We start from the raw sequence: 15,047 nt of genomic DNA, 5'->3' as shown, positions 1-15,047 counted from the left end.
TGCGTGGTATCTCTGTGGTTGGACTAGGACAGACTGGTGAGTAGAGATACTGCTTGCTTTCCTGTGCGTGATGTCTGTGGTTGGACGAGGACAGATTATTGGTGAGTAGAGATACTGCTTGCTTTCTTGTGCATGGTATCTCTGTGGTTGGACTAGGACAGACTATTGGTGAGTAGAGATACTGCTTGCTTTCTTGTGCGTGGTGTCTGTGGTTGGACTAGGACAGACTATTGGTGAGTAGAGATACTGCTTGCTTCCTTGTGCATGGTATCTCTGTGGTTGGACTAGGACAGACTATTGGTGAGTAGAGATACTGCTTGCTTTCTTGTGCGTGGTGTCTGTGGTTGGACTAGGACAGACTATTGGTGAGTAGAGATACTGCTTGCTTTCTTGTGCGTGGTATCTGTGGTTGCACTTGGACAGACTATTGGAGAGTAGAGATACTGCTTGCTTTCTTGTGCGTGGTATCTCTGTGGTTGGACTAGGACAGACTATTGGTGAGTAGAGATACTGCTTGCTTTCTTGTGCGTGGTGTCTGTGGTTGGACTAGGACAGACTATTGGTGAGTAGAGATACTGTTTGCTTTCTTGTGCGTGGTATCTCTGTGGTTGGACTAGGACAGACTATTGGTGAGTAGAGATACCGCTTGCTTTGTTGTGCGTGGTATCTCTGTGGTTGAACTAGGACAGACTATTGGTGAATAGAGATACTGTTTGCTTTCTTGTGCGTGGTGTCTGTGGTTGGACTAGGACAGACTATTGGTGAGTAGAGATACTGCTTGCTTTCTTGTGCGTGGTGTCTGTGGTTGGACTAGGACAGACTATTGGTGAGTAGAGATACTGCTTGCTTTCTTGTGCGTGGTATCTCTGTGGTTGAACTAGGACAGACTATTGGTGAATAGAGATACTGTTTGCTTTCTTGTGCGTGGTATCTCTGTGGTTGGACTAGGACAGACTATTGGTGAGTAGAGATACTGCTTGCTTTCTTGTGCGTGGTATCTCTGTGGTTGGACTAGGACAGACTATTGGTGAGTAGAGATACTGTTTGCTTTCTTGTGCGTGGTGTCTGTGGTTGGACTAGGACAGACTATTGGTGAGTAGAGATACTGGTTGCTTTCTTGTGCGTGGTGTCTGTGGTTGGACTAGGACAGACTATTGGTGAGTAGAGATACTGCTTGCTTTCTTGTGTGTGGTATCTCTGTGGTTGGACTAGGACAGACTATTGGTGAGTAGAGATACTGTTTGCTTTCTTGTGCGTGGTATCTCTGTGGTTGGACTAGGACAGACTATTGGTGAGTAGAGATACTGCTTGCTTTCTTGTGCGTGGTATCTCTGTGGTTGGACTAGGACAGACTATTGGTGAGTAGAGATACTGCTTGCTTTCTTGTGCGTGGTATCTGTGGTTGCACTTGGACAGACTATTGGAGAGTAGAGATACTGCTTGCTGTCTTGTGCGTGGTATCTCTGTGGTTGGACTAGGACAGACTATTGGTGAGTAGAGATACTGCTTGCTTTATTGTGCGTGGTGTCTGTGGTTGGACTAGGACAGACTATTGGTGAGTAGAGATACTGTTTGTTTTCTTGTGCGTGGTATCTCTGTGGTTGGACTAGGACAGACTATTGGTGAGTAGAGATACCGCTTGCTTTCTTGTGCGTGGTATCTCTGTGGTTGGACTAGGACAGACTATTGGTGAGTAGAGATACTGTTTGCTTTCTTGTGCGTGGTGTCTGTGGTTGGACTAGGACAGACTATTGGTGAGTAGAGATACTGCTTGCTTTCTTGTGCGTGGTGTCTGTGGTTGGACTAGGACAGACTATTGGTGAGTAGAGATACTGCTTGCTTTCTTGTGCGTGGTGTCTGTGGTTCGACTAGGACAGACTATTGCTGAGTAGAGATACTGCTTGCTTTCTTGTGCGTGGTATCTCTGTGTTTGGACTAGGACAGACTATTGGTGAGTAGAGATACTGTTTGCTTTCTTGTGCGTGGTGTCTGTGGTTGGACTAGGACAGACTATTGGTGAGTAGAGATACTGCTTGCTTTCTTGTGTGTGGTATCTGTGGTTGGACTAGGACAGACTATTGGTGAGTAGAGATACTGCTTGCTTTCTTGTGCGTGGTATCTCTGTGGTTGGTCTAGGACAGACTATTGGTGAGTAGAGATACTGCTTGCTTTCTTGTGCGTGGTATCTCTGTGGTTGGACTAGGACAGACTATTGGTGAGTAGAGATACTGCTTGCTTTCTTGTGCGTGGTATCTGTGGTTGGACTAGGACAGACTATTGGTGAGTAGAGATACTGCTTGCTTTCTTGTGCGTGGTGTCTGTGGTTGGACTAGGACAGACTATTGGTGAGTAGAGATACTGCTTGCTTTCTTGTGCGTGGTATCTCTGTGGTTGGACTAGGACAGACAATTGGTGAGTAGAGATACTGCTTGCTTTCTTGTGCGTGGTATCTCTGTGGTTGGACTAGGACAGACTATTGGTGAGTAGAGATACTGCTTGCTTTCTTGTGCGTGGTATCTCTGTGGTTGGACTAGGACAGACTATTGGTGAGTAGAGATACTGCTTGCTTTCTTGTGCGTGGTATCTCTGTGGTTGGACTAGGACAGACTATTAGTGAGTAGAGATACCGCTTGCTTTCTTGTGCGTGGTATCTCTGTGGTTGGACTAGGAAAGACTATTGGTGAGTAGAGATACTGTTTGCTTTCTTGTGCGTGGTATCTCTGTGGTTGGACTAGGACAGACTGGTGAGTAGAGATACTGCTTGCTTTCCTGTGCGTGATGTCTGTGGTTGGACGAGGACAGATTATTGGTGAGTAGAGATACTGCTTGCTTTCTTGTGCATGGTATCTCTGTGGTTGGACTAGGACAGACTATTGGTGAGTAGAGATACTGCTTGCTTTCTTGTGCGTGGTGTCTGTGGTTGGACTAGGACAGACTATTGGTGAGTAGAGATACTGCTTGCTTCCTTGTGCATGGTATCTCTGTGGTTGGACTAGGACAGACTATTGGTGAGTAGAGATACTGTTTGCTTTCTTGTGCGTGGTATCTCTGTGGTTGGACTAGGACAGACTGGTGAGTAGAGATACTGCTTGCTTTCCTGTGCGTGATGTCTGTGGTTGGACGAGGACAGATTATTGGTGAGTAGAGATACTGCTTGCTTTCTTGTGCATGGTATCTCTGTGGTTGGACTAGGACAGACTATTGGTGAGTAGAGATACTGCTTGCTTTCTTGTGCGTGGTGTCTGTGGTTGGACTAGGACAGACTATTGGTGAGTAGAGATACTGCTTGCTTCCTTGTGCATGGTATCTCTGTGGTTGGACTAGGACAGACTATTGGTGAGTAGAGATACTGCTTGCTTTCTTGTGCGTGGTGTCTGTGGTTGGACTAGGACAGACTATTGGTGAGTAGAGATACTGCTTGCTTTCTTGTGCGTGGTATCTGTGGTTGCACTTGGACAGACTATTGGAGAGTAGAGATACTGCTTGCTTTCTTGTGCGTGGTATCTCTGTGGTTGGACTAGGACAGACTATTGGTGAGTAGAGATACTGCTTGCTTTCTTGTGCGTGGTGTCTGTGGTTGGACTAGGACAGACTATTGGTGAGTAGAGATACTGTTTGCTTTCTTGTGCGTGGTATCTCTGTGGTTGGACTAGGACAGACTATTGGTGAGTAGAGATACCGCTTGCTTTGTTGTGCGTGGTATCTCTGTGGTTGAACTAGGACAGACTATTGGTGAATAGAGATACTGTTTGCTTTCTTGTGCGTGGTGTCTGTGGTTGGACTAGGACAGACTATTGGTGAGTAGAGATACTGCTTGCTTTCTTGTGCGTGGTGTCTGTGGTTGGACTAGCACAGACTATTGGTGAGTAGAGATACTGCTTGCTTTCTTGTGCGTGGTATCTCTGTGGTTGAACTAGGACAGACTATTGGTGAATAGAGATACTGTTTGCTTTCTTGTGCGTGGTATCTCTGTGGTTGGACTAGGACAGACTATTGGTGAGTAGAGATACTGCTTGCTTTCTTGTGCGTGGTATCTCTGTGGTTGGACTAGGACAGACTATTGGTGAGTAGAGATACTGTTTGCTTTCTTGTGCGTGGTGTCTGTGGTTGGACTAGGACAGACTATTGGTGAGTAGAGATACTGGTTGCTTTCTTGTGCGTGGTGTCTGTGGTTGGACTAGGACAGACTATTGGTGAGTAGAGATACTGCTTGCTTTCTTGTGCGTGGTATCTCTGTGGTTGGACTAGGACAGACTATTGGTGAGTAGAGATACTGCTTGCTTTGTTGTGCGTGGTATCTGTGGTTGGACTAGGACAGACTATTGGTGAGTAGAGATACTGTTTGCTTTCTTGTGCGTGGTGTCTGTGGCTGGACTAGGACAGACTATTGGTGAGTAGAGATACTGCTTGCTTTATTGTGCGTGGTATCTGTGGTTGGACTAGGACAGACTATTGGTGAGTAGAGATACTGCTTGCTTTTTTGTGCGTGGTATCTCTGTGCATGAACTAGGACAGACTATTGGTGAATAGAGATACTGTTTGCTTTCTTGTGCGTGGTATCTCTGTGGTTGGACTAGGACAGACTATTGGTGAGTAGAGATACTGCTTGCTTTCTTGTGCGTGGTATCTCTGTGGTTGGACTAGGACAGACTATTGGTGAGTAGAGATACTGCTTGCTTTCTTGTGCGTGGTATCTGTGGTTGCACTTGGACAGACTATTGGAGAGTAGAGATACTGCTTGCTGTCTTGTGCGTGGTATCTCTGTGGTTGGACTAGGACAGACTATTGGTGAGTAGAGATACTGCTTGCTTTATTGTGCGTGGTGTCTGTGGTTGGACTAGGACAGACTATTGGTGAGTAGAGATACTGTTTGTTTTCTTGTGCGTGGTATCTCTGTGGTTGGACTAGGACAGACTATTGGTGAGTAGAGATACCGCTTGCTTTCTTGTGCGTGGTATCTCTGTGGTTGGACTAGGACAGACTATTGGTGAGTAGAGATACTGTTTGCTTTCTTGTGCGTGGTGTCTGTGGTTGGACTAGGACAGACTATTGGTGAGTAGAGATACTGCTTGCTTTCTTGTGCGTGGTGTCTGTGGTTCGACTAGGACAGACTATTGCTGAGTAGAGATACTGCTTGCTTTCTTGTGCGTGGTATCTCTGTGTTTGGACTAGGACAGACTATTGGTGAGTAGAGATACTGTTTGCTTTCTTGTGCGTGGTGTCTGTGGTTGGACTAGGACAGACTATTGGTGAGTAGAGATACTGCTTGCTTTCTTGTGTGTGGTATCTGTGGTTGGACTAGGACAGACTATTGGTGAGTAGAGATACTGCTTGCTTTCTTGTGCGTGGTATCTCTGTGGTTGGTCTAGGACAGACTATTGGTGAGTAGAGATACTGCTTGCTTTCTTGTGCGTGGTATCTCTGTGGTTGGACTAGGACAGACTATTGGTGAGTAGAGATACTGCTTGCTTTCTTGTGCGTGGTATCTGTGGTTGGACTAGGACAGACTATTGGTGAGTAGAGATACTGCTTGCTTTCTTGTGCGTGGTGTCTGTGGTTGGACTAGGACAGACTATTGGTGAGTAGAGATACTGCTTGCTTTCTTGTGCGTGGTATCTCTGTGGTTGGACTAGGACAGACAATTGGTGAGTAGAGATACTGCTTGCTTTCTTGTGCGTGGTATCTCTGTGGTTGGACTAGGACAGACTATTGGTGAGTAGAGATACTGCTTGCTTTCTTGTGCGTGGTATCTCTGTGGTTGGACTAGGACAGACTATTGGTGAGTAGAGATACTGCTTGCTTTCTTGTGCGTGGTATCTCTGTGGTTGGACTAGGACAGACTATTAGTGAGTAGAGATACCGCTTGCTTTCTTGTGCGTGGTATCTCTGTGGTTGGACTAGGAAAGACTATTGGTGAGTAGAGATACTGTTTGCTTTCTTGTGCGTGGTATCTCTGTGGTTGGACTAGGACAGACTGGTGAGTAGAGATACTGCTTGCTTTCCTGTGCGTGATGTCTGTGGTTGGACGAGGACAGATTATTGGTGAGTAGAGATACTGCTTGCTTTCTTGTGCATGGTATCTCTGTGGTTGGACTAGGACAGACTATTGGTGAGTAGAGATACTGCTTGCTTTCTTGTGCGTGGTGTCTGTGGTTGGACTAGGACAGACTATTGGTGAGTAGAGATACTGCTTGCTTCCTTGTGCATGGTATCTCTGTGGTTGGACTAGGACAGACTATTGGTGAGTAGAGATACTGCTTGCTTTATTGTGCGTGGTGTCTGTGGTTGGACTAGGACAGACTATTGGTGAGTAGAGATACTGTTTGTTTTCTTGTGCGTGGTATCTCTGTGGTTGGACTAGGACAGACTATTGGTGAGTAGAGATACCGCTTGCTTTCTTGTGCGTGGTATCTCTGTGGTTGGACTAGGACAGACTATTGGTGAGTAGAGATACTGTTTGCTTTCTTGTGCGTGGTGTCTGTGGTTGGACTAGGACAGACTATTGGTGAGTAGAGATACTGCTTGCTTTCTTGTGCGTGGTGTCTGTGGTTGGACTAGGACAGACTATTGGTGAGTAGAGATACTGCTTGCTTTCTTGTGCGTGGTGTCTGTGGTTCGACTAGGACAGACTATTGCTGAGTAGAGATACTGCTTGCTTTCTTGTGCGTGGTATCTCTGTGGTTGGACTAGGACAGACTATTGGTGAGTAGAGATACTGTTTGCTTTCTTGTGCGTGGTGTCTGTGGTTGGACTAGGACAGACTATTGGTGAGTAGAGATACTGCTTGCTTTCTTGTGTGTGGTATCTGTGGTTGGACTAGGACAGACTATTGGTGAGTAGAGATACTGCTTGCTTTCTTGTGCGTGGTATCTCTGTGGTTGGTCTAGGACAGACTATTGGTGAGTAGAGATACTGCTTGCTTTCTTGTGCGTGGTATCTCTGTGGTTGGACTAGGACAGACTATTGGTGAGTAGAGATACTGCTTGCTTTCTTGTGCGTGGTATCTGTGGTTGGACTAGGACAGACTATTGGTGAGTAGAGATACTGCTTGCTTTCTTGTGCGTGGTGTCTGTGGTTGGACTAGGACAGACTATTGGTGAGTAGAGATACTGCTTGCTTTCTTGTGCGTGGTATCTCTGTGGTTGGACTAGGACAGACAATTGGTGAGTAGAGATACTGCTTGCTTTCTTGTGCGTGGTATCTCTGTGGTTGGACTAGGACAGACTATTGGTGAGTAGAGATACTGCTTGCTTTCTTGTGCGTGGTATCTCTGTGGTTGGACTAGGACAGACTATTGGTGAGTAGAGATACTGCTTGCTTTCTTGTGCGTGGTATCTCTGTGGTTGGACTAGGACAGACTATTAGTGAGTAGAGATACCGCTTGCTTTCTTGTGCGTTTTATCTCTGTGGTTGGACTAGGACAGACTATTGGTGAGTAGAGATACTGTTTGCTTTCTTGTGCGTGGTATCTCTGTGGTTGGACTAGGACAGACTGGTGAGTAGAGATACTGCTTGCTTTCCTGTGCGTGATGTCTGTGGTTGGACGAGGACAGATTATTGGTGAGTAGAGATACTGCTTGCTTTCTTGTGCATGGTATCTCTGTGGTTGGACTAGGACAGACTATTGGTGAGTAGAGATACTGCTTGCTTTCTTGTGCGTGGTGTCTGTGGTTGGACTAGGACAGACTATTGGTGAGTAGAGATACTGCTTGCTTCCTTGTGCATGGTATCTCTGTGGTTGGACTAGGACAGACTATTGGTGAGTAGAGATACTGCTTGCTTTCTTGTGCGTGGTGTCTGTGGTTGGACTAGGACAGACTATTGGTGAGTAGAGATACTGCTTGCTTTCTTGTGCGTGGTATCTGTGGTTGCACTTGGACAGACTATTGGAGAGTAGAGATACTGCTTGCTTTCTTGTGCGTGGTATCTCTGTGGTTGGACTAGGACAGACTATTGGTGAGTAGAGATACTGCTTGCTTTCTTGTGCGTGGTGTCTGTGGTTGGACTAGGACAGACTATTGGTGAGTAGAGATACTGTTTGCTTTCTTGTGCGTGGTATCTCTGTGGTTGGACTAGGACAGACTATTGGTGAGTAGAGATACCGCTTGCTTTGTTGTGCGTGGTATCTCTGTGGTTGAACTAGGACAGACTATTGGTGAATAGAGATACTGTTTGCTTTCTTGTGCGTGGTGTCTGTGGTTGGACTAGGACAGACTATTGGTGAGTAGAGATACTGCTTGCTTTCTTGTGCGTGGTGTCTGTGGTTGGACTAGGACAGACTATTGGTGAGTAGAGATACTGCTTGCTTTCTTGTGCGTGGTATCTCTGTGGTTGAACTAGGACAGACTATTGGTGAATAGAGATACTGTTTGCTTTCTTGTGCGTGGTATCTCTGTGGTTGGACTAGGACAGACTATTGGTGAGTAGAGATACTGCTTGCTTTCTTGTGCGTGGTATCTCTGTGGTTGGACTAGGACAGACTATTGGTGAGTAGAGATACTGTTTGCTTTCTTGTGCGTGGTGTCTGTGGTTGGACTAGGACAGACTATTGGTGAGTAGAGATACTGGTTGCTTTCTTGTGCGTGGTGTCTGTGGTTGGACTAGGACAGACTATTGGTGAGTAGAGATACTGCTTGCTTTCTTGTGCGTGGTATCTCTGTGGTTGGACTAGGACAGACTATTGGTGAGTAGAGATACTGCTTGCTTTCTTGTGCGTGGTATCTGTGGTTGGACTAGGACAGACTATTGGTGAGTAGAGATACTGTTTGCTTTCTTGTGCGTGGTGTCTGTGGCTGGACTAGGACAGACTATTGGTGAGTAGAGATACTGCTTGCTTTATTGTGCGTGGTATCTGTGGTTGGACTAGGACAGACTATTGGTGAGTAGAGATACTGCTTGCTTTTTTGTGCGTGGTATCTCTGTGGTTGGACTAGGACAGACTATTGGTGAGTAGAGATACTGCTTGCTTTCTTGTGCGTGGTATCTCTGTGGTTGGACTAGGACAGACTACTGGTGAGTAGAGATACTGCTTGCTTTCTTGTGCGTGGTATCTGTGGTTGCACTTGGACAGACTATTGGAGAGTAGAGATACTGCTTGCTTTCTTGTGCGTGGTATCTCTGTGGTTGGACTAGGACAGACTATTGGTGAGTAGAGATACTGCTTGCTTTCTTGTGCGTGGTGTCTGTGGTTGGACTAGGACAGACTATTGGTGAGTAGAGATACTGTTTGTTTTCTTGTGCGTGGTATCTCTGTGGTTGGACTAGGACAGACTATTGGTGAGTAGAGATACCGCTTGCTTTGTTGTGCGTGGTATCTCTGTGGTTGAACTAGGACAGACTATTGGTGAATAGAGATACTGTTTGCTTTCTTGTGCGTGGTGTCTGTGGTTGGACTAGGACAGACTATTGGTGAGTAGAGATACTGCTTGCTTTCTTGTGCGTGGTGTCTGTGGTTGGACTAGGACAGACTATTGGTGAGTAGAGATACTGCTTGCTTTCTTGTGCGTGGTATCTCTGTGGTTGAACTAGGACAGACTATTGGTGAATAGAGATACTGTTTGCTTTCTTGTGCGTGGTATCTCTGTGGTTGGACTAGGACAGACTATTGGTGAGTAGAGATACTGCTTGCTTTCTTGTGCGTGGTATCTCTGTGGTTGGACTAGGACAGACTATTGGTGAGTAGAGATACTGTTTGCTTTCTTGTGCGTGGTGTCTGTGGTTGGACTAGGACAGACTATTGGTGAGTAGAGATACTGGTTGCTTTCTTGTGCGTGGTGTCTGTGGTTGGACTAGGACAGACTATTGGTGAGTAGAGATACTGCTTGCTTTCTTGTGCGTGGTATCTCTGTGGTTGGACTAGGACAGACTATTGGTGAGTAGAGATACTGCTTGCTTTCTTGTGCGTGGTATCTGTGGTTGGACTAGGACAGACTATTGGTGAGTAGAGATACTGTTTGCTTTCTTGTGCGTGGTGTCTGTGGCTGGACTAGGACAGACTATTGGTGAGTAGAGATACTGCTTGCTTTATTGTGCGTGGTATCTGTGGTTGGACTAGGACAGACTATTGGTGAGTAGAGATACTGCTTGCTTTTTTGTGCGTGGTATCTCTGTGGTTGGACTAGGACAGACTATTGGTGAGTAGAGATACTGCTTGCTTTCTTGTGCGTGGTATCTCTGTGGTTGGACTAGGACAGACTATTGGTGAGTAGAGATACTGCTTGCTTTCTTGTGCGTGGTATCTGTGGTTGCACTTGGACAGACTATTGGAGAGTAGAGATACTGCTTGCTTTCTTGTGCGTGGTATCTCTGTGGTTGGACTAGGACAGACTATTGGTGAGTAGAGATACTGCTTGCTTTCTTGTGCGTGGTGTCTGTGGTTGGACTAGGACAGACTATTGGTGAGTAGAGATACTGTTTGTTTTCTTGTGCGTGGTATCTCTGTGGTTGGACTAGGACAGACTATTGGTGAGTAGAGATACCGCTTGCTTTCTTGTGCGTGGTATCTCTGTGGTTGGACTAGGACAGACTATTGGTGAGTAGAGATACTGTTTGCTTTCTTGTGCGTGGTGTCTGTGGTTGGACTAGGACAGACTATTGGTGAGTAGAGATACTGCTTGCTTTCTTGTGCGTGGTGTCTGTGGTTGGACTAGGACAGACTATTGGTGAGTAGAGATACTGCTTGCTTTCTTGTGCGTGGTGTCTGTGGTTCGACTAGGACAGACTATTGCTGAGTAGAGATACTGCTTGCTTTCTTGTGCGTGGTATCTCTGTGGTTGGACTAGGACAGACTATTGGTGAGTAGAGATACTGTTTGCTTTCTTGTGCGTGGTGTCTGTGGTTGGACTAGGACAGACTATTGGTGAGTAGAGATACTGCTTGCTTTCTTGTGTGTGGTATCTGTGGTTGGACTAGGACAGACTATTGGTGAGTAGAGATACTGCTTGCTTTCTTGTGCGTGGTATCTCTGTGGTTGGTCTATGACAGACTATTGGTGAGTAGAGATACTGCTTGCTTTCTTGTGCGTGGTATCTCTGTGGTTGGACTAGGACAGACTATTGGTGAGTAGAGATACCGCTTGCTTTGTTGTGCGTGGTATCTCTGTGGTTGAACTAGGACAGACTATTGGTGAATAGAGATACTGTTTGCTTTCTTGTGCGTGGTGTCTGTGGTTGGACTAGGACAGACTATTGGTGAGTAGAGATACTGCTTGCTTTCTTGTGCGTGGTGTCTCTGGTTGGACTAGGACAGACTATTGGTGAGTAGAGATACTGCTTGCTTTCTTGTGCGTTGTATCTCTGTGGTTGAACTAGGACAGACTATTGGTGAATAGAGATACTGTTTGCTTTCTTGTGTGTGGTATCTCTGTGGTTGGACTAGGACAGACTATTGGTGAGTAGAGATACTGCTTGCTTTCTTGTGCGTGGTATCTCTGTGGTTGGACTAGGACAGACTATTGGTGAGTAGAGATACTGTTTGCTTTCTTGTGCGTGGTGTCTGTGGTTGGACTAGGACAGACTATTGGTGAGTAGAGATACTGGTTGCTTTCTTGTGCGTGGTGTCTGTGGTTGGACTAGGACAGACTATTGGTGAGTAGAGATACTGCTTGCTTTCTTGTGCGTGGTATCTCTGTGGTTGGACTAGGACAGACTATTGGTGAGTAGAGATACTGCTTGCTTTCTTGTGCGTGGTATCTGTGGTTGGACTAGGACAGACTATTGGTGAGTAGAGATACTGTTTGCTTTCTTGTGCGTGGTGTCTGTGGCTGGACTAGGACAGACTATTGGTGAGTAGAGATACTGCTTGCTTTATTGTGCGTGGTATCTGTGGTTGGACTAGGACAGACTATTGGTGAGTAGAGATACTGCTTGCTTTTTTGTGCGTGGTATCTCTGTGGTTGGACTAGGACAGACTATTGGTGAGTAGAGATACTGCTTGCTTTCTTGTGCGTGGTATCTCTGTGGTTGAACTAGGACAGACTATTGGTGAATAGAGATACTGTTTGCTTTCTTGTGCGTGGTATCTCTGTGGTTGGACTAGGACAGACTATTGGTGAGTAGAGATACTGCTTGCTTTCTTGTGCGTGGTATCTCTGTGGTTGGACTGGGACAGACTATTGGTGAGTAGAGATACTGCTTGCTTTCTTGTGCGTGGTATCTGTGGTTGCACTTGGACAGACTATTGGAGAGTAGAGATACTGCTTGCTTTCTTGTGCGTGGTATCTCTGTGGTTGGACTAGGACAGACTATTGGTGAGTAGAGATACTGCTTGCTTTCTTGTGCGTGGTGTCTGTGGTTGGACTAGGACAGACTATTGGTGAGTAGAGATACTGTTTGTTTTCTTGTGCGTGGTATCTCTGTGGTTGGACTAGGACAGACTATTGTTGAGTAGAGATACCGCTTGCTTTCTTGAGCGTGGTATCTCTGTGGTTGGACTAGGACAGACTATTGGTGAGTAGAGATACTGTTTGCTTTCTTGTGCGTGGTGTCTGTGGTTGGACTAGGACAGACTATTGGTGAGTAGAGATACTGCTTGCTTTCTTGTGCGTGGTGTCTGTGGTTGGACTAGGACAGACTATTGGTGAGTAGAGATACTGCTTGCTTTCTTGTGCGTGGTGTCTGTGGTTCGACTAGGACAGACTATTGCTGAGTAGAGATACTGCTTGCTTTCTTGTGCGTGGTATCTCTGTGGTTGGACTAGGACAGACTATTGGTGAGTAGAGATACTGTTTGCTTTCTTGTGCGTGGTGTCTGTGGTTGGACTAGGACAGACTATTGGTGAGTAGAGATACTGCTTGCTTTCTTGTGTGTGGTATCTGTGGTTGGACTAGGACAGACTATTGGTGAGTAGAGATACTGCTTGCTTTCTTGTGCGTGGTATCTCTGTGGTTGGTCTAGGACAGACTATTGGTGAGTAGAGATACTGCTTGCTTTCTTGTGCGTGGTATCTCTGTGGTTGGACTAGGACAGACTATTGGTGAGTAGAGATACTGCTTGCTTTCTTGTGCGTGGTATCTGTGGTTGGACTAGGACAGACTATTGGTGAGTAGAGATACTGCTTGCTTTCTTGTGCGTGGTGTCTGTGGTTGGACTAGGACAGACTATTGGTGAGTAGAGATACTGCTTGCTTTCTTGTGCGTGGTATCTCTGTGGTTGGACTAGGACAGACAATTGGTGAGTAGAGATACTGCTTGCTTTCTTGTGCGTGGTATCTCTGTGGTTGGACTAGGACAGACTATTGGTGAGTAGAGATACTGCTTGCTTTCTTGTGCGTGGTATCTCTGTGGTTGGACTAGGACAGACTATTGGTGAGTAGAGATACTGCTTGCTTTCTTGTGCGTGGTATCTCTGTGGTTGGACTAGGACAGACTATTAGTGAGTAGAGATACCGCTTGCTTTCTTGTGCGTGGTATCTCTGTGGTTGGACTAGGACAGACTATTGGTGAGTAGAGATACCGCTTGCTTTCTTGTGCGTGGTATCTCTGTGGTTGGACTAGGACAGACTATTGGTGAATAGAGATACTGTTTGCTTTCTTGTGCGTGGTATCTCTGTGGTTGGACTAGGACAGACTGGTGAGTAGAGATACTGCTTGCTTTCCTGTGCGTGATGTCTGTGGTTGGACGAGGACAGATTATTGGTGAGTAGAGATACTGCTTGCTTTCTTGTGCGTGGTATCTCTGTGGTTGGACTAGGACAGACTATTGGTGAGTAGAGATACTGCTTGCTTTCTTGTGCGTGGTGTCTGTGATTGGACTAGGACAGACTATTGGTGAGTAGAGATACTGCTTGCTTCCTTGTGCATGGTATCTCTGTGGTTGGACTAGGACAGACTATTGGTGAGTAGAGATACTGCTTGCTTTCTTGTGCGTGGTGTCTGTGGTTGGACTAGGACAGACTATTGGTGAGTAGAGATACTGCTTGCTTTCTTGTGCGTGGTATCTGTGGTCGCACTTGGACAGACTATTGGAGAGTAGAGATACTGCTTGCTTTCTTGTGCGTGGTATCTCTGTGGTTGGACTAGGACAGACTATTGGTGAGTAGAGATACTGCTTGCTTTCTTGTGCGTGGTGTCTGTGGTTGGACTAGGACAGACTATCGGTGAGTAGAGATACTGTTTGCTTTCTTGTGCGTGGTATCTCTGTGGTTGGACTAGGACAGACTATTGGTGAGTAGAGATACTGTTTGCTTTCTTGTACGTGGTGTCTGTGGTTGGACTAGGACAGACTATTGGTGAGTAGAGATACTGCTTGCTTTCTTGTGCGTGGTGTCTGTGGTTGGACTAGGACAGACTATTGGTGAGTAGAGATACTGCTTGCTTTCTTGTGCGTGGTGTCTGTGGTTCGACTAGGACAGACTATTGGTGAGTAGAGATACTGTTTGCTTTCTTGTGCGTGGTATCTGTGGTTGGACTAGGACAGACTATTGGTGAGTAGAGATACTGTTTGCTTTCTTGTGCGTGGTGTCTGTGGTTGGACTAGGACAGACTATTGGTGAGTAGAGATACTGCTTGCTTTCTTGTGTGTGGTATCTGTGGTTGGACTAGGACAGACTATTGGTGAGTAGAGATACTGCTTGCTTTCTTGTGCGTGGTATCTGTGGTTGGACTAGGACAGACTATTGGTGAGTAGAGATACTGCTTGCTTTCTTGTGCGTGGTGTCTGTGGTTGGACTAGGACAGACTATTGGTGAGTAGAGATACTGCTTGCTTTCTTGTGCGTGGTATCTCTGTGGTTGGACTAGGACAGACAATTGGTGAGTAGAGATACTGCTTGCTTTCTTGTGCGTGGTGTCTGTGGTTGGACTAGGACAGACTATTGGTGAGTAGAGATACTGCTTGCTTTCTTGTGCGTGGTGTCTGTGGTTGGACTAGGACAGACTATTGGTGAGTAGAGATACTGCTTGCTTTCTTGTGCGTGGTATCTCTGTGGTTGGACTAGGACAGACAATTGGTGAGTAGAGATACTGCTTGCTTTCTTGTGCGTGGTATCTCTGTGGTTGGACTAGGACAGACTATTGGTGAGTAGAGATACTGCTTGCTTTCTTGTGCGTGG

At 46.2% G+C, this 15,047-nt stretch overlaps 1 protein-coding gene across 1 annotated transcript in view; it reads left to right on the top strand.

Moving 5' to 3' along the window:
- Positions 1–15,047, top strand: part of LOC140732996 (sialate:O-sulfotransferase 2-like) — a 231,740-nt gene that overhangs the window by 143,326 nt on the left and 73,367 nt on the right. The window lies entirely within an intron of this gene.

This window comes from Hemitrygon akajei, chromosome 9 (genome assembly GCF_048418815.1).
Source record: "Hemitrygon akajei chromosome 9, sHemAka1.3, whole genome shotgun sequence".
NCBI classification, from domain to species: Eukaryota; Metazoa; Chordata; class Chondrichthyes; order Myliobatiformes; family Dasyatidae; genus Hemitrygon; species Hemitrygon akajei.
The sequence above is the reverse complement of the archived record's forward strand: the minus strand, read 5'-3'. Positions and strand labels throughout refer to the sequence as shown.